We start from the raw sequence: 24,134 nt of genomic DNA, 5'->3' as shown, positions 1-24,134 counted from the left end.
GTACAATGCATATTAATATTCAACCATGGGTTTTATGCCCAAATTCGAGTAATTTATGTTGTTGAATAAATGCATATTTGTTACATTCAGAGAATTTTAGCGACTTCTTAAGAATGGATAATTAACTCTCTAAAGCTCTGGAAAACGGAAATACGAATCTTCTGTATTTCTTACCTAATTATTTTCTCAATGAGTTCGATACCCACTATTTTTTGTTCACACATGTATTCGGTATAATCTGGATCCTGTCGGAGACTGCCACCAAGAGGATTTTATATTTCTCAATCTGGATGACGGTGGTTACACTGGTGCCTCTGATCTCATCTTGTTAAGTTCATCAGGAGCCAGCAGTCTTCTGCATTTAATATTCTTGACTGATGTAATCAAATGTTAGCATATTTTTTGTTTTGATCTCACCTTATGTTACTTTTAAGTAGGCGCTGGCAGGAATTGAGTTCATTTCTCTGGTACAGCGCTGACACTGCGTTCCCTGACTGCGGGACAGAACTGGGGCCGTAAAATCAGAAACGAGATTTGGCGGCTACAAGATTCGTATCTGGTTGAGGTGCTTGGTCTTGTGTTCACAGAGTGACGACACCCGTTTCACCCTACCTCACTATGAACCATGCCGATCTTCTTTCAACAGCTATACGCACTCCTGAGTTGGTTTATGCATAGACGGTATGGACGGTAGGTCTCTACCCTCCATAATAGACGGTTTATGTTCAAAGCTAATTGATTTACAGAATGTAGAGGTCACTAGCCCAACGCATTCGGGAATGTGTCGCAAAGACATTCAACAGGTTCACACGTTTTTTATCGCGAGAAGTGAATAACGCAGAAATGTGTGGGTAAAACACAGTCACCTATTGTAATGAATACCGAAATTAATTGCCTTAAATGTAATGGAAAACTCACGAGATACTCCACAAATACGTGGAAGTAACGTTGAGTTCTTCAAATAACGCTACGTTGAGAAATCGGCAAAATGTCTTTAGGAAATACGTTTCGTTCTAGTGTTGCAGTAACGTAGCGAACAATATTTTTTGAATGAAAATTCTACGGGAATATAACGTTCCATTCGATTGAAGTAACGTTTTTACGGCTACGGATGCGCGGTTTACTCATCAGCGTACTGAATACTCTAGACTCTGTCCATAACTTAGCACTTAAGTATTGTTTCATATATATAGTATATGTTAGGCTGAGGCCATTTTAAGTTAGAGTAAGTGTATATGTGTCAACGGTGTCCGGTGACAAGTGACTAAGACAGAAAAACGTCACGTAAAAATTTAGCATGTAGAAGCAGATTACGAACCGATGAATAAAATTAATGTAACTCAGTGCCTCTTATTTTTATTTAACGATTGAGCCCTCATCCAGACAAACAAGTAAAAACAAAGTATTGCCTCACAGCTTGTACGTGGAGGCTAGTGTTGAGTCTTTAGATGTAAAACGGAAGAAAATTCTTGTGGAATATATGCTAGGAGTACAATTCACTCAAAATCGATATACTGAGACGAGAGAATCAACCATTGTGACATTGTAACGATCCATTAACAATTTCTCACCTCATATGTGAATGTCCAGCGTAAACTGCCATGAGAGAAAACTGCAACATCAGATCTACTTTGAAGCAGAAATTATGTGGGGAACCTGAAAAGAAAGATACACTTAAATTCTGTAAAAATAAATATATTATGAAGGGTTTTGACATAAATATTGCAAATCTAACATTATCGTATTCCTTATCTTCAATAATATGGATAAATTGTCTTGGGACTGGAATAAGTTTAAATGAGAGACGTTAAGTCATTCTTTTAAGCGACGTTTCGCAAACTTTATTGTTGCTTCTTCAAAGCTCTACAAAGAAACACATAGATAAATACCTACAATAATAAGGGAGAATGTAATATTATAATACCTCGGAAGTGGAAAAACGTCCGTCAATCCTTCATTTAAACTTTGTGAAATTTGAAATTTCATTTGATAAATAATCGCACAAGTCAACGTATTGCTATGTCATATGATGGTAAAATAAACAAATATTTGCGTGATACGATGGCGTGCAGAAGTATGAAAACTAGTTTTTGATAATTGTCGAATAAACTCGAAGGACGCGACGCTCCCACTCCACAAGCAAACATACATACAGAAACAAATGATACAATTAAAATAAAAACAGAGTCACAAACATTTAAATTCTGTGTTGAGAAAATAAATTTAGGATGTTATGATATATAGCGCTTGAACCCAAACAATCAGTTCTAAGATTAATATTTTCGGTCAATTGAATTTGCACCATCTACCCCATATTCCGCCTAAACCAATTGGACTCCCTGTCCAAAGCTGTTTTGTTTGCTTTGGCCTGATTGTGATTTTTACAATCATTTTTGTGCTGTCCTATTCTCAACTAAAAATACTGTTTAGTCTGACCTATGTATGATTTTCCACACGAACAAGGTATTCTGTAAATCACATTTAACAACATGTCCAACGGTGTAGGATCCTTCAACCGTGTAAACAGGCAATTGGTGGTTTTTACATTATAGTATGCCAATTGGGTGTTGTTACTGAGGGCACCATTAATTGCTTGTGAAAGGCCCTGTATGAAGGGAAATCTGAAGTATCGGCTATCTGATGTAGTCTCTTGAACACTTGTACGGCTATGGTTTGTGAAAAATGAGTGTATACACTGGTTGACAAAATTTTTGGGGTAGTTGTTGTTCCTCAAGATGGTCCTTATTCGTCTCAGGTTGGCATCGTGATAGGAAACATGACTCAAGTTCACCATTCTGTATAATAGTGCTCTTATTATGCTCATTTTGTGGTTGATTGGGTTGTTTGACTAAAAATTTAGTATTCTGCCTGAATTTGTTGGCTTGACATACCAGTTTGTCGTCAGTTCTCCACTCTCAGTCCTCTGAACTTCCACATCCAAGAACGCTATTTTCATGGTCTCTTCACCATCTTTCGATGGTAAAATGTATATTAGGGTGGAAGGAATTGAAAACCTCAAGTATTCTATCGTGGTATCCCACGGGTATTGCTGATATTGAGTCGTCAATATATAGCCAGAAAAACGGGATCATGAATGTTAAAGTACGGAAAAAATATTCATGATCCCGTTTTTCTGCCTACCTAAAGTATTTTATCGTGGTATCCCTCGGGGTATTGCTTTTATTGAGTCGTCAACATATAACCAGAAAAACGGGATCATGAATGTTAAAGTACGGAAAAAATATTCATGATCCCGTTTTTCTGGTTATATGTTGACGACTCAATAAAAGCAATACCCGAGGGATACCACGATAGAATACTTTAGGTTTTCAATTCCTTCCACCCTAATATACAGTTTACCATCGAAAGAGGTAAGAGTGGAGAGTGGAGAACTGACGACAAACTGGTATGTCTGTAACGAAAATGTAAATTTGTTCGTTCTTGAGTGCAATGTTTTGATATTCCCGCGGAGTGAATCGATTGAACTGGCCGGTTGCAGGCCGCGCGAACCCATATGGCCCTAGATGTCCTCGATGTGAAGACAGGTGGGGATGGTGGATCCCGGAATTCGTTAATTGCGCATTAGACAATTAGACAAAAAAAGGCCATGTGGGGTGTAAATTCGAGCGATTTAAGAAACTAGATCAATGAAGCAAAAGTGTTCGCACCCGCCTTCCGACCCTGACCACTGCTGCTGTACCGACCGTTTGAATAAGTAATATCAGGGTGAGACGTGCTCTTCAGGTTCTATGGAAATTAACAAATAAAATCAGCAATTTCACTTAACAATTGAAAGATCAGAGTTGTTATTTTATTATTCAGGTGGATTTCTTTTTCCCTCTCTAGTGAATCTAGGAATGGCCTAAACTCAAGTTTCTACAACATCTATTTATTCACAAGAAATTCAATGGTTTACTTAAAACGATACAAAGTAGTCAACTAAAATTCTAAAAATCATTACAATAGAATTAAACAGGTTGAAGTTGAAAGCTAAATAATGACTTGTAACTATGTGCTCTACTGATCTAGGTGAGCCTCCCCATCAATAATTCTACAGTTGGAAAAACAAAAACAAAAAATTACCTGAACCAATTGCGATTAAACAAAAACTGGTTTCATTAATTACAATTTCTTACTGAAGCATATGATCAGCAACGATTAATGAAACTAAGAAGAGAATAGGAAAGGCATGAATATTTGAAAGAACGAGATTTCAACTTAACTTCTAGCTCCGACACTTGATGTCTTCTCCACAGGCAACGTGATGAGGTCTTGATTGCGATTGATACGTCCAAGATCTCTAGCTAATGGGAACTATGCTCAGTCCAGAATTCTCCCAATAAAACTGTATATTCTCGAGTCGAAAAGGTAACAAAAAAAAATCTAAGGGATTGAATACAAAAATTATTAGCAAAAGGAATTCTTCAGATGAGAAAAAAAAATTATTAACTTACCCCCGAATTACGAGGATTGACGTAACCGAAGGGCGATTCAGGCTATCCGAATTTAATCGATATAATTACGCCTTCCAAAAGAAATATGATCTTAGAAATTTTACAAATTTCTCAAAAATTACTATTCGCCAAACTACTTCTTTCGAATTCACCACTTCTACGTCTTATTTCTTTCAAGTTCTCAACAAGAAAGAAAGATACTCGAACATCTGAATTACTGGATTCACGAGAAAAAAACTTGTACATACTTATAGAAAAAATTGACACATATTGTTGATGATACTATGAGGAATTAGTTTATTGAACAGAAATAAGAATTTGAATTTTAGGTGTCGACATCTATGAGTTTTACTGAAAACTAGGAATTGTTAAACAAATGAAAAGAAGAAATACTGAATTATGTTAAGTTATCTGTAATTTATGGTTAAATTTGAAATTTACAGTAAAATAAAATTTACAATGAATAATTCGAATTCCGAACCGTTGTAGAGATGTTTTGTATTATTGATCTGATTTCGGCAATCAACCTGATTACCTGAATACCAATCATTGTTATTGATTTCAAACACCTTGCATTAATAGTTATTATTACAACACTTGCTGTAATCGCAAACTTACTCAATTGATATAAATTGTTATTGTTGTTATGAATAGGGGAATTCAATTAAAGAAAGCTGAAGATAAAACATCTCATCATTTCCACCGGTTTCCCATTACATGGCGATCCTGCCATACTAGTAAAACATCAGTGTTGAATAATTCTGACCAATATTCGTAAAGTGTTTAGTCGGATGAACAAAGTGATGGCAAAGTGAAAAATTCGAAGAACTTAAAATGGGAAGTTCAAATTCCAAGGACACCACCCAGACGGTAAAAGAAAATGGAGCGATCAATTCGAACTTCATTGTACAAGAGAGTGAGTACAACATCTCAAAGGACATGAAAATCGTGTTGTATTTGATTTTGGCTGTGTTGGTGCTCAACTTGATTTTCAAGGCATATAAAATGCACAAAAAAAATTTGGTGAGGAGGTTCAGGCGAGAGGCTACTGCATCAAGAGCGTCTGTGGCAGCAATCTAGGCATAGGAGGCAGCGACGAAAACATTCCGTGAGTGAAGTTTAAGTGCTGTTGTGTGCGTGGAACAAAGGGTGAGCTCGTTTTGACTATTTATGATGACAATTGCGGTTTATTTTTAATTAACAGTTGATAGAAATTTTATGCAGGCTCAAAAAAGAGAAGCTGTATTAGGCAACCTTTCAATAATAATAACTGAATTGAAAAAAACAATCTAAAAGAATACTAAAGAAAAATGTTCCAAAGAGCCATTCAATTAGAGTTGAAGTTCGAGATAATTTGGTAGCTCTCTTCAACGAGTTTACAAAAAGCGTAGCTAGTTCTTGGCAATATTTAGATAATACAGATAGGCAATCAATAAAAACTGATTTTCACTATATCCGAGACAAGGTTATTCGTTCTTTTCAAACTTTAGGTGTTAAATATCAGGTTCCAGTGTCTTGTGTAGAACAAATCAATATATTATCGTTAGAACAAGAGTCCCAAGACGAAGACGAAAAAATCATGGCGATGACTACAACAGAATTTTTCAATTTGGCAAGCAAAATCATTCCAAATCAGTTCGACGGAAATGATGATAATTTGAGATCCTTTTCAGATTCGTTAGAACTCCTTCAGGAGAATAGCGCGGATCACCAGGATAGGGCCTCGTCTTTTGTAAAAACTAGACTAGTCGGAAAGGCGCGTAATTTAATTTCTGACGGAGATGATCTAAATGATATTGCGAGGAAGTTGAAACATGTCTTAAAAGGTGAAAGTTATTGAATTTAAGGCAAAACCATAAGGACACTTCCACTTATGCAGCAGAGATTGAGCAGTTGGCTCAGAAATTACAAAATGCTTTCATAAGTGAGGGTGTTCCTAATGAAGTAGCCGAAAAATATGCAGTTCAAACTACTTCCAGGGCACTTAGTCAAAATTCAAATACCGAAAGAGCTCGTGTAGTGATAGAAGCTGGCAATTTCAGCTCTGTCCAGGAAATCATGACAAAATTTTTAAACGTTAACACTCAACCGTCGCCTGCAAACGTATTCTTTATGAATAACAGTAATAATTCACGCAACAGACATCCGTTCAATAATAACCGGCGTGGTTCAGGGAGAAATTTTCAAAATTCATACCGTGGTTTCAGAAATTCACACAATTTCAATGCCGGGAGAGGTCAATATCGATTCGCTGGAAATAGGTATGACAATAATAGTAGACCTAGTGGCAGAGGTAACGGACAAACCAATGCCAATGTCAGATTTTTAGAATTGTCAAACCAGGGAAACCAATCGGACCCCCAACCGGTTCGATTGGGGGAGACAGAGCAATAAATATTTATCAGCTAGTAAATTGATAACTGTATTTTGCGGGATAAGGACAAACTCTCGAAAGATCTTAAAGTATATTCAGCAACGTTTCGCAAACTCTCGTTTGCTTCATCAGGCCTAAAAACATTATAAAAATGTCATACAAAACACTTACAGTAAAGTATAAATAAATACCTCTATACTATAAATAAGACATTCAGATGTAAAAACTTTAAAAACCGACGGCATCAACTGTATATTCCACGTCAAATCACAAAAAAACAGCTTAAAATACTAAAAGTTTGGCTAAAATTCATTTGGAAAATTCCAGAATATTTACATCCAAAATAAATCATAGGAAAACATAACCTGAAAACACAACAGAACTAGCTTTATCAGCTAGATTTATCTCTTTCGAATTTTGTAGCCGTTGAAACTAAGATAACTCAAGAAAAGGTCACTTTGTTGGTAGATACCGGAGCTGATGTTTCTATATTAAAAGTAGGGAAAATTTTGTTCAAAAATTCTGTTGATAATTCTAAAATAATTGATATCAAAGGTGTAACTGAGGGATTGACAAAATCTTTGGGTGTTATTAATACTGAAATATGGGTGAAAAATAATCAAACTATCGGACATAATTTTCACGTGGTAAGCGACGACTTTCCAATTCCGGGAAATGGAATTCTAGGCAGGGATTTTCTTATCAAATATAGTGCTAATTTAGATTATGGTCGGTGGACGTTGAATCTTCGATATTTTAATAAGAACTTTGTGATTCCTATTCTAAGCGGAGTTGAGGAAAACCAAATTCATATACCACTACGTTGTGAAGTAATTAGGCAAATACCATCTCTTAAAAATATTTCGGAAAGTGTATTAGTGTTGAATAAAGAACCTTTACCAGGAGTTTTCATTGCACGAACGGTCGTGTCTCCAGGAGAAGGTTTGGTAAAAATCATGAACACTACTTTCGAAAGTGTTATTTTGAAAAACATTCAGCTAGAAGTAATAAGTCTAGATAAGTTCAACATCTATAACATTAATGCTGGTCATAATGATAGGCATGAAAAACTAATGAATCAACTAAATAAGGAAATGCCGGATTTCATTCGATCAGAAGTTATTAGTTTATGTAAAGATTATTCAGATATTTTTGCATTGAAAGATGATATTTTGACAGTAAATAATTTTCACAAACAAAAATTAAAATTATCGGATCCGAAACCAGTATACACAAAAAATTATAGGCTACCAATGGCACAAAAGGAAGACATTAAAAATCATGTGTAAAAGTTGCTTCAACACAAAATCATAGAACCTTCAGTGTCAGAATACAATAACCCCATTTTATTAGTACCAAAAAAAGGACCAAATGGCCAAAAATCCTCAAGGCTTGTTTTAGACTTTCGAAACGTAAATAAAAAACTAATTGCTGATAAATTTCCTCTTCCACGTATATACGACATTTTGGATCAGTTAGGTCGAGCAAAATGGTTTTCTGTTATTGATTTATATTCAGGATTTCATCAAATTGAACTGGACGTAGACTCCCGTGACATAACTTCATTCAGTACGGAATCAGGTTCCTATAGGTTTACACGCCTACCCTTTGGTTTATCTGTAAGTCCTAATAGTTTTCAAAGGATGATGACAATCGCTTTTGCAGGTCTAACCCCAGAAAAAGCTTTCCTCTACATGGACGATCTCATTGTAATAGGATGCTCTGAGAATCATCATTTGAAAAACTTGAAAGAAGTTTTTGAAACTTGTAGAAAATTCAATTTAAAGTTGAATCCAGAAAAATGCAATTTTTTCAGGAACGAAGTAACTTTTTTAGGCCACAAAATTACAGACAAAGGCATTCTGCCGGACGACTCAAAGTTCGAGGTAATTAACAAATATCCAACTCCAACTAATGCAGATGAAGTTAAAAGATTTGTTGCGTTTTGCAATTATTATAGAAGGTTTATTCCTCGTTTCGCGGAAATAACTCAACCATTAAATCAATTAACAAGAAAAGGTAGTGAATTTATCTGGTCCAAATCATGTCAAGATTCTTTTGTTGAACTAAAAAAAGCTCTCATCAACCCACAAATATTGAAATATCCAGATTTTTCCAAACAATTCATTTTGACCACAGATAGCTCAAATTTAGCATGCGGAGCCGTTCTTTCTCAAATTATTGGGAACATGGGAACATGCGGACAAGAGTTTCCAATTTCTTACGGATCCAAAGCCTTTACTAAAGGAGAATCACATAAACCGACGATTCTGAAAGAGCTCACAGCAATTCATTGGGCTGTCAAACATTTTCGTTGCTATTTGTATGGACAAAAATTTTTGATAAAAACTGACCATAAACCGTTAGTCTATTTGTTTTCGATGAAAGACCCAAGTTCTAAATTAACACGTATGAGATTAGATTTGGAAGAGTTCAACTTTGAAATTGAATATATCAAAGGCAGGCAGAACGTTTGTGCAGACGCATTGTCTAGGATAAACATTGATGACCTTAAAGAAATTAATCATAACACTTCTCAAATTCTTGCGGTGACTAGGTCAAGGTCGAAGTCATCGAACAATACACCAAGCGAAAAAGATGCTGAAGCGGCTCAAATAACAAACCAAGTAAAAGTTTATAATTCAATAAATAATTATGATTCATTGAACTTGCCCTATTTAAGATTCAAGGTTGAAAATATAGGAAAAAGCACTCTCGAAAATTATGAAATTGATATGTTAATATATGATAAGAGAAAAGTGAGTACTCATGTAAAAATTTCAATCACTAATGGCGATAACCTCGCTTTAGAGCAGGTATTGTCTGAGCTTGATCAGTTGGCTGGTGAAAGAGATTATAAAACATTAAGAATGAATGTGAATGATCCCATATTTACGAGATTTAACATAAATGAATTCAAGAGAGTGGGGCAAAACATTTTACGAAACATATGCATAGTTTTATTTGAACCACGAATAGTAATTGTTGATAAAGATGAAAGACTAAAATTAGTTGAAAAGTATCACAATGATCCTATGTATGGTGGTCATTGTGGACAAAAGCGGTTGCTAAAGAAATTAAAATCGTTCTACTATTGGAAAGGAATGTCGAGGGATGTTGCTCAATATACTAGGCAATGTCATAAATGTCAAATTAATAAAATTAACAAAAGGCATAATCAACCCTTCGTGATAACACCAACTCCTCAGAATGCTTTCGATATAGTATGCATCGATACCGTTGGACCATTTCCTAAAACATCGAGAGGAAATCGATATGCGGTAACTATACAGTGCGAATTGTCAAAATATGAAGTCATATCGCCAATAACCAATAAAGAAGGTCCTACGGTAGCGAAAGCAATCCTAGAGGATTTCATTCTTATATATGGACCCATGAAAGAAATTAGAACGGATATGGGTACAGAATACAAGAATGAAGTTTTCTCGAATCTTGCGGAACTGCTCAAGATACAACACAAAATTTCAACAGCGTATCACAGTCAGACTATAGGAGGATATGAAAGGAATCATAGGGTCTTAAATGATATCATTAAAATGTATATCAATGAAAGTCAGTCTGACTGGGATACGTGGACTAAATATTTTACATTTTGTTACAATACAACCCCAATGACGTATCACAATTATACACCTTATGAGTTAGTTTTTGCAAGAAGGGCTAACCTTAGCTCGGATATATTCTGTGATAATCGGGTAGATCCTCTTTATAGTATTGAAGCATATGACCAAGAAATACGTTTTAGGTTACAATTCGCGCAGAACAGAGCTAGAAATTATCTTGAAAGTGCCAAAATAAAGCGTAAGGAGTTACATGATAAAGATGCTTCTCAATTGCACATTGAAGAAGGAGACCTTGTTCTCATAACGAATGAAACCAGACAAAAATTTGACCCTTGGTGGAAAGGTCTATTATACAGTTGTCTCTGCAAGTGGGCCTAATTGCATAATTGTCGACAAAGATGGAAGACGCAGTACTGTGCACAAAAATAGAATTAAGAGATATATGAGATAGTGTATCTGTATAGTAGTTTGTAATAATTTTCATTCATTTATACCTAGGATTATTACCAGTAGAGTAGGATGGTAGCTACCTGTAGGTAAGAAAACATGTAACTTAGTAGTAAGACTTTTATATCTTCGCTTATTCTATCCCGATGTAAATTTATGGTAATTTTGGGTTCAAGTAGATATTTCGAATAAAAGTTTAAATTTCAGAATTGTTGAGAATCTTCTCATTCTTAGGGATCGATCTTCATAAGTGGCCATAGTGAAGATCGTTCCTCAGGAAGGGAAGGTGTAGAGATGTTTTGTATTATTGATCTGATTTCGGCAATCAACCTGATTACCTGAATACCAATCATTGTTATTGATTTCAAACACCTTGCATTAATAGTTATTATTACAACACTTGCTGTAATCGCAAACTTACTCAATTGATATAAATTGTTATTGTTGTTATGAATAGGGGAATTCAATTAAAGAAAGCTGAAGATAAAACATCTCATCATTTCCACCGGTTTCCCATTACACCGTAACAAGGGATGTTCCGCATGGACCGATTTCAGGAGAAATGAGCGACGATATCCTGGTGCTGCATGAGGACGAGGTTTCGGAGAAGATGAAGGAGTTTCCGTTGAAGCACAAGAAGGAGGTATGCTCCGTTTATCTCCCGCTGGGGAGATACCCTCTCTGCTGGAGATGCGAATACCCAGGTCATGACCGCCGCACCTGCCGGAGAGCGGCCGTCACCTTCTGTTCCCGATGTGTGTTGGTCGGGATTCGCTCCAGTAACTGTGGATGACCTATGGGCCCAGCCAGGAAGAAGAAGGAGGAGGAGATTCCGAAAGACCGCACGACGTCCCAGGGTGTCCAGTGTGAGCTCATCCGGGTGACCGCCTCGGGATCCACAACATGAAATTTAGAAGATACTGAATAAATATAGAATAGAATAATTGTCTTTTCTTCTCATTGTTTTTTTTTTTTGGTTTTAGAATAGTCGGAAAGAGAAAACTCGTTTTCTCTTTTCTAGCCGAAGAAGAAGGGGGAAGTAACGAAAATGAAAATTTGTTCGTTCTTGAGTGCATTGTTTTAACATTCCCGCGGAGTGAATCAATTGAACCGGCCGGTTGCAGGCCGCGCGAACCCATATGGCCCTAGATCGCGATGTCTTCGATGTGAAGACAGTTGGGGATGGTGGATCCCGGAATTCGTTAATTGCGCATTAGGCAAAAAAAGGCCATGTGGGGTGTAAATTCGAGCGATTTAAGAAACTAGGTCAATGAAGCAAAAGTGTTCGCACCCGCCTTCTGATCCTGACCACTGCTGCTGTACCGACCGTTTGAGTAAATAATATCAGGGGTGTTCCGCATGGGCAGGACCTTCAGGTATGATTTATTTTCTTGTTAACTGATGTATTGACCACTGTTCAATACTTCTCCTTCACTTATTATTCCCTATCCCGTACCGCTTGAGATCTTCGGAGTTGTATATGAGCTTGAAACGGCGTATATGACTTCGTGGATTTCCGAGTGTACAGGGGTGTGTATGTGAGCTTGAAACGGCGCATTATGCATTTCTGGACGTCCTTACTTTTCCGCTTGAGATCTTCGGAGTTGTATCATGCGTATCATGCATCCCTGTATTATCCTTTCTCTCCCGCTCGAGATCTTTTGGGGTTGTGTATGAGCTTGAAACGGCGTACATGACTTCGTAGATTTTGCATCTCTGTACGTCCTTACTTTTCCGCTTGAGATCTTCGGAGTTGTATCATGCGTATCATGCATCCCTGTATTATCCTTTCTCTCCCGCTCGAGATCTTTTGGGGTTGTGTATGAGCTTGAAACGGCGTACATGACTTCGTAGATTTCCGAGTATACAGGGGTGTGTATGTGAGCTTGAAACGGCGCATAATGCATCATTGTAGCATCCTGACCCTCCCGCTCGGATACTTCGTGTTTGTGTATGAGCTTGAAACGTCGTACATGACTTCGTGGATTTCCTAGTATACGGGGGTGTGTATGTGAGCTTGAAACGGTGCATCATGCACTCCTGTTTTGTACGATCCTTGCCGGCCCTGTTACCGCTTTGTGTTCCGAAGGTGGGTACAGCCTCCGGAACATAGCCACGTTGTGGAGATCGGACGTCTATGGTTCGTTCTCTTCAATTTGGTAATATCGCCTATTGCCCGTTCCCAAAGTACATCAGTTGGTAAATATACGCTTTGTATGATCGGCTTGCCCATGTTACCACCCACTGTTTACTAGTAGTACATGTATATAATTATGATTTTCGATCCGCAAACTCTGTTTTTAAAAAGAATTTTATTCTTTCAATTATAAATCACAATTTCGAAAAACTAAATGACTTTATAATTGGACAGAGCGGAAAGGAGTTACAAACAGAATGAATTCTAAAATGGAACTAAACTAGAATGTGTCTCTTTTCACATGGAAACCTTGGATTCTGGAAGAATCCGAGTCATCACTTTCTTCTCGCACTAACACTTTCCGCGAAGACGAAGCTGGCGTCAGCGTTCCAGTACGAGGAGCATCTCGTAATACTTTCCCCCTTAAGAGATAACGTCTCTGTTATCTGCTGGGTGGCCTTGGGTGATGTCTTCCATTTCTACGTGTATGATTTTCCTTGGACTGTAGATTAACTCGGAGATCCTTGTTTTGTTCTTTTTAACGAAGATGATTCCAAGAATTGTGAAACAGCACAATATCACACTTGTAGACTGGTGAATGACCTGAGTTATTGGATGTAGGTACATGGGCTGGTCTGAAAGTCTTTCTGCTTCTTGAAGGATTGAAGTTGGTTCTTTCAGATGCCTCAGGTGAAATTCAATTATGTGGGTGGAATTCAATGAAATTTTCGAAATGTTTTTGGCAGTTATTTCGAAAATCGGAACTGTGTCATCGTAGATGGATTCTTCAATAATAATTCGGCAGGTGGAACTTAGAAGGTTGATTCCCTGGATTGATTTCCTGAATAGAATTCCATGGCAGTCTTCTAGTACTGTTTTGTTCTTTTTGAAGAGGGTCAGGAGCTGGTGATTCTTCAGCGGGTGGATGATGTTGAAGTCGTTGTTCACTAGTGTTGTTTGGCATCGACCTGGGGTTGACAGAATGCATGCTTCCTTGGTAGGCTGTTGAAGGCAAAGCACCATCGAACTTCCCAATGTTGATTTGCATATTTCATTGGTCCAATATTCCTCGTTGTTGATTTTGATGGAATACGTCCTTGGCGGGATCACAGCAATATCTTGGGTATTGGGTACAGGGTAGATTCGGGAATATGAAGCAATTACTCGTTTGAGAATTGGGATTTTGAGAAGGAATGTGATAGTTTCCTCCGTTCCAATGACAGACATTTTTGCATATTCGATTATTTTGAAAAGATGAACATGATCAATTGGTGATAGTTGCTGTGTCTTATAAATTTTTTCAAGATATGTCCCGATGGAATAAAGTTCTTCAACTTTAATGACTTCTAAATTTGGAATTTCTCTCATTGCAAAACTTATAGTCCTTTCTAGCATTAATAAAGTGTTCAAGAGTGCTTGGGACTGAAGCATTTGGTATTCTACAATGATTCGAAATCCTTCGGTAGATTCAATATTCTGGAATAATGCTTTAGTATGAATAATATTTTCGTTTAGCAGAGCCAAATCTTCTGAATATCTTTTTGACAAATGATTAGCAAAAGAAGTTAATTTATTTATCCTTTCGATTTCGGAAGATTTGCTGTTGTGAAGGCTTTCTAAATTTTCGTTAATAGTTTTCAGATCATCATCGTCTAGGTTACCTGTAATGAATTTAATACCTTTTCCGATGAAATTAGCCAAACCTCTTCTAACTTTTCTATTGACAAATTTTCGTAAGATTTGTTCGATTTGATCCAAATTCAAACTCAATTGGTGAAAAAGTCGACGGGGTAATTCATCGAATGTTTGGTCTTTCTGAAGGTCATTAAAATTGTCGTTCAACTGATCGAAATTGTCTTGCAAATTGGTAATATTTATGAAGAAAAGAAAATTATGGCAATGATCAAGAATTTTGGCATGACTCAAAGGTTCTTCAAAGTATCCATTACTTTTTATTTCGTGGACCTGAAGGGCCTGGTTTGTTTGGGTCTGAATCAGGAGGATCAGCAGTATCCTGAAAAGAACAAACGTTTTTTCTTAGTTTTTTGACTTTTTGTATGTGCGCTGTTGTTTCTCTTGATTTTGTAGTTAGACCACTTATTTTGTTTTGTTGTTGCTGTTCAACAATAATTTTTTCGAAGGGTGGATCCGTTTTTCTCGGTCTGTTTCGTTCGACGTAAACTTCTGCTTGCTCTAAATTTGGAGGGTCATTTCGCTTTTCGTTCAGCTTGTTTAATGTTTTCTGAGCTTTGTTTTTATTTCGTTCGTAAATATGGTCAAAAAATGGCAAAATTTCCTGTTTTCGTTTTTCGTTATACTGCTCATAAATAGTCATATTCAAATCAAATTCTGGTAATTTGTCGTATGGACCATAAAGTAAATGAAAAGGTGAATAACCAGTCGCTGAATGTATCGATTGATTATAAATTAATGTTGCTGTAATCATGAGATTAGCTGGATTTTCATTTGGGTTTTTCAATTTGAGAATTCTGAGTTTTTCCAAAATTGTTGAATGGAATCGTTCAATTGGAGAATTTGAGCTCGGATTGTTCACTGTTGTAAAATGTAGATTGATTTTGTTCAATTTACAATACTCTGTGAAAGTCTTGTTCTGAAATTCTCGTCCTTCGTCACAAACAATCTTTTGTGGAATATTGTGATGTGAAAAATAATGACGTAATTTATTGAGAATTGTTAAAGCAGTGCCGTCTTTTAAAAGGTATGATTGCGCGTATTTTGAAAATAAATCAATTATTGTTAAAAACTTCGAATTTTGAAAAGAAAATGTATCAATGTGGATTACTTCGAAAGGTCGCTTAGCTAGGAGGGGACCTGAAAATTTCAATTTATAAGGGTTTCTCTCGTATTTTGATTTAAGGCATAATTCGCATTTATTTATGATTTCTGTGATTTTATTCCTCATTTTTGGCCAATAGTATTTTTTCGATAATTGATTAAATGTTTCTGAAATACCATTATGGTTTTTATCATGATATTCTGAAATGATTTCGACTTGATTCTCTTCACAAGGTACATCTAATAAAAGGGTGTTGCTTATATAAAGTTTCACGGAGTAATTGAAGGATTCTTTGCAAAATCTGATGAAAGGGAGTCGTAATTTATTATCTCTGAAAAATATTCCGTAAGATTCATTCGGTCTAAAAATTTCTTTGAAAAAAGTTGAAAAATCATTTTCCATGAAATTTTGTCTTATTGTTATGTTGTAAGTATTTTTCTGAAAATTTTTTGTGAATTTTAAATTGTATTGTTCGCCAATATTTAGAATAATTCTATTCGGATATATATTCACAGAAGATTCCGTGATCGGAATAACTTTTCCATTGTCTTCTTGAGTTGAATGAATGGTGGCATTAGAATCATTATTATTTGCTTCATGTTGATGATTGGGATCATCGTTATTTTGACGATTGTCTGGGGGGTTCAAAATATTTTCAAGTTCTTCATCACTAAGTACCGGAAGATCATTAATATTAGGTAAAATTGAGGAAACTTCTATATTTAGGTCATTTTCTGATAATAAAGAGTCTTCATTTTCTCTGTTATTGATTTCAATTCGTGATAGGGCATCCGCAACTTTATTTTCTTTTCCTTTTTTATGAATTATGTTGAAATCAAATTCATCAAGTTTCAATTTCCATCTTATGAGCCTGGAATTAGGTTCTTTTATTTTATAAAGCCAAACAAGGGGATTATGATCAGTTTCTATTATGAAATTTTGTCCGTAGAGGTATGGTCGAAAATGTTTTGTTGAATCTAAAATTGAGAGGAGTTCTTTTTCTATGGTTGAATAATTTTTTTCGGCTGAATTTAGGGTTCTTGAATAATAGGCAACTGGGCGGTTGTCTTGTGATAATACACTTCCAATTGCAACATTTGAAGCATCTGTTGTTAATTTAAATGTTTTTTCAAAATCTGGATAAGCTAATATCGGAGCATTTGTCAATAATTCTTTACATAATTGAAAAGCATTTACATAGTCGGGATCATCAATTTTAATTTTCGCTCCTTTCTTAAGGCATTTGGTCATGGGAGAAACTATGTGAGCAAAATTTTGAATGAATCGTCTGTAATAACCTATTAATCCTAAAAATGATTTGATTTCCTTCACTGTGCTTGGAATAGGGTACTTTTCAACAGCTTTCAGTTTAGAGGGATTCGGAGATATTCCGTCAGGAGTTATTAAGTGTCCTAAGAATTCGACATTTTTGCTCAAAAATTCACATTTGTCAAGTTCAATTTTGAGGTTGAATTCTCTAATTTTTTCAAAAATTGATTTCAAATGGCAAATATGTTCTTGTAACGATTTTGAAAATACGACAATGTCATCCATGTAAACGAAACAAAACTTATGAAGATATTCTTTAAGTACATTGTCCATTACGCGTTGAAATGTACTGGGTCCATTTTTCAATCCGTAGGGCATACGAAGATATTCGTAGTGACCATTATTCACGGTGAATGCAGTTTTTTCTATTGATTCCTCGTCCATTTCGATTTGGTGAAAGGCTTTTGCCATATCGAGTGTCGAAAAATAGCAACTTTTTCCTAAATTATCCAAAATTTCTTCTATTCGCGGGAGCGGATATTTATCCTCAATGGTTTTTTCATTTAAACGGCGATAATCAATGACCATACGATATTTCTTTTGGCCGGAAGCATCTTTCTTTTTGTCTACAATCCAAACTGGAGCACTGTAGGGTGAAATAGATGGACGAATGATATTATCATCTAAAAGTTTTTGAATTTGTTCTTGAATAATCTTTTTCATGCTGTGAGGGTGTCTGAAAGATTTAACGTGAACGGGTTCTTCATCTTTCGTTCTTATTTTATGCTTGACAGTATTGCTAAAAGAGAGATCGCAGTTTTCGTTATAGAAAATATTTTTGAATTTACTACAAAGTTTCAAAATTTCTCGTTTTTCTTCAGAATTCATGTGTTGCGTACGAATATTTTTTGAAAGTTTTAATTTAGAATTTTCAATTTGAGGAGCACATATTTCTGTTTCAGATATTGATTTCACGGGTATTCTTTCCGAAAAGTTAATCTCTAAATTCCCGTTAATTGATTCTGAAATAGGAATTAGGCAAATACCATTTTTTGCTCGTGCTATACATTCTGGTGTTGAGAATTTTTTAAAATTAATTTCGGGTAGTAAAACGTCACCATTTTCTAGGGATACTGGAATTTTTACAAATTTTCTTGCTATAGTTTTATTTGGTTTAAGTTTATTCGTGGAGTACTCGAGGTTAAAAGGTATTTTCAAATTTTTCATTTCCAAAATGTGGTTTTGATAGTCAATCTTTGCACCTAATTTTTGCAAATCGGATGTTCCTAATAAAGCATCGAAATTTTTATGCCAGTCGACAACATGTAAATGAATATTGTCGAGGATTCCTAATTCGTAAAACAGTGGAATATTGATGTTATCATCAGCGTTAATTGTATTTCCTAATCCGGACACACTGAATTTTTCTTTGAACAAAAATTGGAAAAATTTCTCAAATGCTGGTTTTCTATTAATGACTGAATTTGTGGCACCCGAGTCTATTAAAATTTTCAAATTTATTTTTGGAAGATAAATGTAAGGAAGTTTTGATTTTATTTTCAAGGAATTGAGATCTAAGTTCCTGGGGTTTCTGGAGGAGCTTCTTGAAAATTTTCATCCATTTCGTAATAATAATTCTCATCTTCTTCGGAAAAATTCATAACATTTTCTTCAGAATGTTCGGGTTCGTAAGATTCAGCTTCATGATCGATTACATCATCGGGTTTGAATTGTACGTTGAATAATTGTTTTTGTGGGAATTTCGAATTTCTGGTAGAAATCGACATAGGCGTCGGTTTTGTATTTCTGGTCGAAATTGACATTGGTGTCGGTTCTGGATTCGATTTATAGATACTTGACCCTGGTTTAGTACCAAAAACTTCTTGATTTGTGAAAAATTTCTGATTATTTCTCAAAGGTTGATTATTTGGAAAAACAATCTTTGGTAAGTTTTGATTAGAGTTGCTATTGGAAAATCTTGTTGGTAAATTTTGATTGAAACTGTTATTAGAAAATCTAGGTAAATGATCATTATAATTTTGATTCTGTTTGAAATGAGGTTGTGCCAAAGGCTTCTTGGTTTCTTGGGATTTACGAAGAAATTCGGAATATTCCCATTCTTGTTTCCTGTTGTCATAAAATTTACATTTATTGATGCATTCTTCTAAGCTCTTCAACTCGAAATTGCTTATATAGGATCTATAAGGTTCGAGTAATCCTGCTTGGAATGTTTTTAGTGACAATTTCTCTGCTTCGCATTTTTTATAAGTTAATAGATTTTGGTCTTGTATATTCGAAGAGAGGTGTTGTAAGAGATCACTCAGAGTTTTTGAAATTCGGCAATAATAATCTAAATAATTTTCGTGTCTTTTTTGGACGCATTGTGAAACCGCAGCAATTAATAGTTCTTCGTTCCTTTGATCTCCGTATCTCTGAAGGAGAGCACGTCTGATCGAAGGCCAATCCGTCGCATTTTGGAAAGAGATGAAGTCTCGTGCTTCATTTAAGATTTTCGAACGGATCGAAAAATTCAAGCAAAATTCGAGATCGGTTGTTAGTCTGCCACGTAAATGTAAGACTAAATTATCTATCTCGTTTATGAAAATTGATAAATTTTTACCCGGTGAAAATTCTGGAAAAGAATTAAGTAATAATTGGATGTCTTGTCTAGACATAGGGTCGGCTACTGTTGGGAGTGTTGGGGTGTTAGAAGAGTTTTGATTCATTTCGTTATTGAAATTTCTAATAGGATACGGCCGAAATCGATTATTCCTAAGTAAACGTTCTTGAATATTATGAGAATTCAAAGATTCTAAAATTTCTGGCTCTTCAGCAATTATCTCTAATTGATGAGATGAGTCTGTCATCGAAATAAAGAATACTGGTGATATAGGAAATGTGGTGGAAAATAGGACTTACACCAAGATTTGCATCCTACGGTGGAACGTCCTTCCTTCTGGTCGAAGTGGGTTGGTGAAGTTTGGAATTTCGCACTAAGAGTTAAAACTCAACGGGGTTCCTCGAACAGTTTGTGTTCACTAGTGGAAACTATTTTCAGTTAGTTCGTTTCTTGAAAAAACCGAAAACCGTTGCGAAATCCTGTTCGCAGCGCCAATTATGATTTTCGATCCGCAAACTCTGTTTTTAAAAAGAATTTTATTCTTTCAATTATAAATCACAATTTCGAAAAACTAAATGACTTTATAATTGGACAGAGCGGAAAGGAGTTACAAACAGAATGAATTCTAAAATGGAACTAAACTAGAATGTGTCTCTTTTCACATGGAAACCTTGGATTCTGGAAGAATCCGAGTCATCACTTTCTTCTCGCACTAACACTTTCCGCGAAGACGAAGCTGGCGTCAGCGTTCCAGTACGAGGAGCATCTCGTAATAATATATATTTCCGCTTGCACTCTTGCTTCAATCGAACCGCCGCTTTCCGCTTTGGTTCCTTTTCTCTCACTCTCTCACACGGGTTCCGTTTCAAAGCATGTTACATCCCGCTTCTGCTTCTGCACCGCTTGCTCACTCTGTACCATGCATGATATCTCTGTGTAGAGAAGATACTGAATAGAAGTTTTATTATTATTGTGTGTTTTATTTCTCCCGAAGAATTTTATGATATATTCAGAGATAGTGGATAACTCAGATGTTCGTAACTACGAACATCTGACCCCTGGATATAACCTTCTCTGACTGTAGCTCCTGGACACCTGTAGGATACCGCCTACAGGTTTCAAGTGTCCTCAACACTTTAAACTAGAGGTGGCGCCCGAGGTCTCTATTTTCGGAGGAGAGCACGGCAACGGATGGAGACGGAGGAAGCGTCACATGTCAAGCCAACAAATTCAGGCAGAATACTAAATTTTCATTCAAACAACCCAATCAACCATAAGATGAGCATAATAATAGGACTATTATACAGAATGGTGAACTTGAGTCATGTTTCCTATCACGATGCCAACCTGAGACGAATAAGGACCGTCTTGAGGAACAACAACTACCCCAAAAATATTTTGTCAACCAGTGTATACACTCATTTTTCACAAACTATGGCCGTACAAGTGTTCAAGAGACTACATCAGATAGCCGATACTTCAGATTTCCCTTCATACAGGGCCTTTCATAAGCAATTAATGGTGCCCTCAGTAACAACACCCAGTTGGCATACTATAATGTAAAAACCACCAATTGCCTCTTTACACGGTTGAAGGATCCTACACCGTTGGACATGTTGTCAAATGTGATTTACTGAATACCTTGTTCGTGTGGAAAATCATATATAGGTCAGACTAAACAGTATTTAAAGTTGAGAATAGGACAGCACTAAAATGATGTGTTTCTTTGTAGAGCTTTGAAGAAGCAACAATAAAGTTGCGAAACGCCACATAAACGAATGACTTAACGTCTCTCATTTGAACTTGTTTCACTTCCAAGACAATTTATCCATATTATAAATATTACATATATACTTATTGTGATTTTGCTATACCTGAGTGTTTGTATATTTATTCATATGTGTATTTGTCATTTTTTGTGACTGGAAATATTTTATTCATACAACACGTTACACTAACTTTTGCTAAAACTCATACATCATCTGCTAGTCAGACTGTAAACACACCTTTCTAGTTCTCTCCACGAAAATCTAAAAAAAAGTGCCGGATGAAGTGTACGTTCAGTGGTTAAATTCAGTCATTTTGCGCTTAAGGTATAGTACTCTACAAAATTTCTACATTTTTTGCAAACGGGTTTACATTTCCCAGCAATTATTTCATTGGGAAGAGGGAATATTTGGATTCATTCCGGGTAATTCACATCTATTGATTTACGATTATTTCTACCTTATGTTGAGACGTTGTTGATAAGGATTTCTTATCTTTCACGTGTGGATACGTACGTATTTTCTTTCTTTCAATAAAGGTGGAATAATTCGGCTGCGGAATCCTTACTTTGTTGCTTTTCCTTTTTTCCATTGTTTCCGTGGTCTACCCAAAAATCTGTGTTGAGTCTTCCCTATCGACCCAGGAAAGTGAAAAGTCTACATATATAAATCCTATCCCTATCTAGCAGCAAACGATGCCCCGCAACTGTTCCAGCTGTAATAAAAATATTACAGGCTCACATCCAACTATTATATGCACCAAATGCTCAAAAAATTTCCATTCGATATGCGTGAATCTCACTTCTAGTGAAGTCCAAACTTTTCCGAGAAACACAAAAATTGGATCTGTCCGGTTTGTCATTCTGTGGAGCGCCGTCTTAGGAGTAATTCTGCTATGTGTGTGAAGTTGGCCCAGCACTTTTCGATTTTCGAAAAAAAAAAATTGTGCTGAATTGTGCTAGGTTTGTGCTGATTTGTGCCGTTGAAATTTTTGTTTTATTCCACACGGTTCTCAAAATATTTCACAAAATGTATAGAATGGGCCAGCCCAGCACTTATCGAAAAAATGAGTTTTGGTGACTAAAACAGGTTGTGCTATGCATGTACAGTGTTGTGCCGTTCGAATTTTTGCGAAAGTCCCTCTCATCTCCCGGAAAATCGAAAATGAAAAAAAAAGTTAGCCCAGCACTTTTGATTTTTCTTCTCAAAAATTAATGAAAAAATTTGTGCTACATTTGTGCTGACTTGTGCCGTAAATATTTTCTCGAAAATCCTTTTAGTTTTCCGAAAAATTTAGATTTTGGAAAAAAGTCAGCCCAGCACTTTCGTGTTTTTGCAGTTTAATTTTTTTCATGAAGTTGTGCTACATTTGTGCTGATTTGTGCCGTTTAGATTTTCAGAAAAAACTTTCAACTTTTCCTTCAAATGGTGGATATCAGAAAAATCAGTAGATTGCCTGAAAATCAGTATAAATGGCAACCGACCTAATATTCATCCGTTGACAACCCTGCGTGCACAACCTACGACTCATCAAGTTTTGCATAGCGTCATAAATCATCAGAATTGTATCACGATAACAATGTTGCCAGAATTCAGTTTTCAGGAGAGAAATCTCGTAAATTGAGCTCGATGAACTCCAGCGTGGATAGCTAATGACTAAAGAAGATTACTATTGTTTATAACTCAATTTTCTCGATACAGATGCAGATGCGTGACTCTGAAGATAGTTTACCGTTAATCTCAAAATTTTATATACATAGGGAAGCGTTTCAGTCCGTGTATGAAATTAAGCTGAATAATTAACGGCATGTAAACAATTATTTACATTATTTTTTCAAGAATTTTATTTACATACTGTTAATTTTTCAGCTTCGTCCGAAAATTAACTAGGACTTTCTTAAGGACGGTTCATTGAAAAAATTTAATTAACTATTTGTAATTACCCAGAGCAAAGTCAAGTTATTGATTAATTTTTTAGGATTTTCGGTGATATAATAGAACCTGATGACGCTTATGAGATTTGGAAAAGTGCTAGAGCCTATTTTTATCTATTACTTAAACTTGTATGACGATGATTCGCTTCTCAGGTTTCACAAAAATCAAACGAATTTGCTGAGAAAGAGATCCATCATGTTCATTGAAGTATGAAATAGAAGAATCTCACATTATTATCCCATACTATCATTATTTCTTTCTAAACTATAAATTTGGCAACATTTTACAACTGCAAACGTCCGAACCTCCCAACCCCCTTTTATGAATCGAACCACCCATGTCGCAGTCGCAGTAGTCAGCCAGCCAGTAGGAGTGTTTTAATGCGCAGAATCTAAACGGTTAACGGTTGTTCTGTGCGTGTAAATTTGTGATTGCGAATTGCGAAGTGTTTTTTAGTAGAAAAAGATAGAACATTTTCTTTGGATTAAATGGAGGCGCGAATCAATGAGTTGAAAAACATTCTTATGGATCAAAAGTACAAAGATATTTTTCGTGAAGACTCTAAACTTATCCCTCCAAAATCAAGAGAATACGAAGAAATAAGTACATTGTTGAACAAGTCAATGTCCGCGAAGTATATATATATACAATTCTTCTCACCAATAGATATGGACTCAGAGATTATCTTTTAGATTTCCACGGAATTGAAACTACATTCAATTCAACCACTAGCTCTCTCGAAACTTCAATA

At 35.9% G+C, this 24,134-nt stretch overlaps 1 protein-coding gene and 1 long non-coding RNA gene across 4 annotated transcripts in view; one reads left to right on the top strand and one right to left on the bottom strand.

The window, feature by feature from the left end:
• Window positions 1–24,134, top strand: part of LOC123315853 (sulfite oxidase, mitochondrial-like) — an 857,507-nt gene that overhangs the window by 179,133 nt on the left and 654,240 nt on the right. The gene's annotated exons all lie outside the window — the stretch shown is intronic.
• On the bottom strand, window positions 6,906–7,193 carry LOC123315859. The gene is made up of 2 exons (XR_006538006.1): window positions 7,020–7,193; window positions 6,906–6,962 (listed from the first exon to the last, which is right to left on the bottom strand). It is a non-coding gene; the product is annotated as an uncharacterized LOC123315859 (long non-coding RNA).

This window comes from Coccinella septempunctata, chromosome 6 (assembly GCF_907165205.1).
Source record: "Coccinella septempunctata chromosome 6, icCocSept1.1, whole genome shotgun sequence".
Taxonomy (NCBI): Eukaryota; Metazoa; Arthropoda; class Insecta; order Coleoptera; family Coccinellidae; genus Coccinella; species Coccinella septempunctata.
Note: the sequence above shows the minus strand (reverse complement) of the source record. Positions and strands in the feature narration are given on the sequence as shown.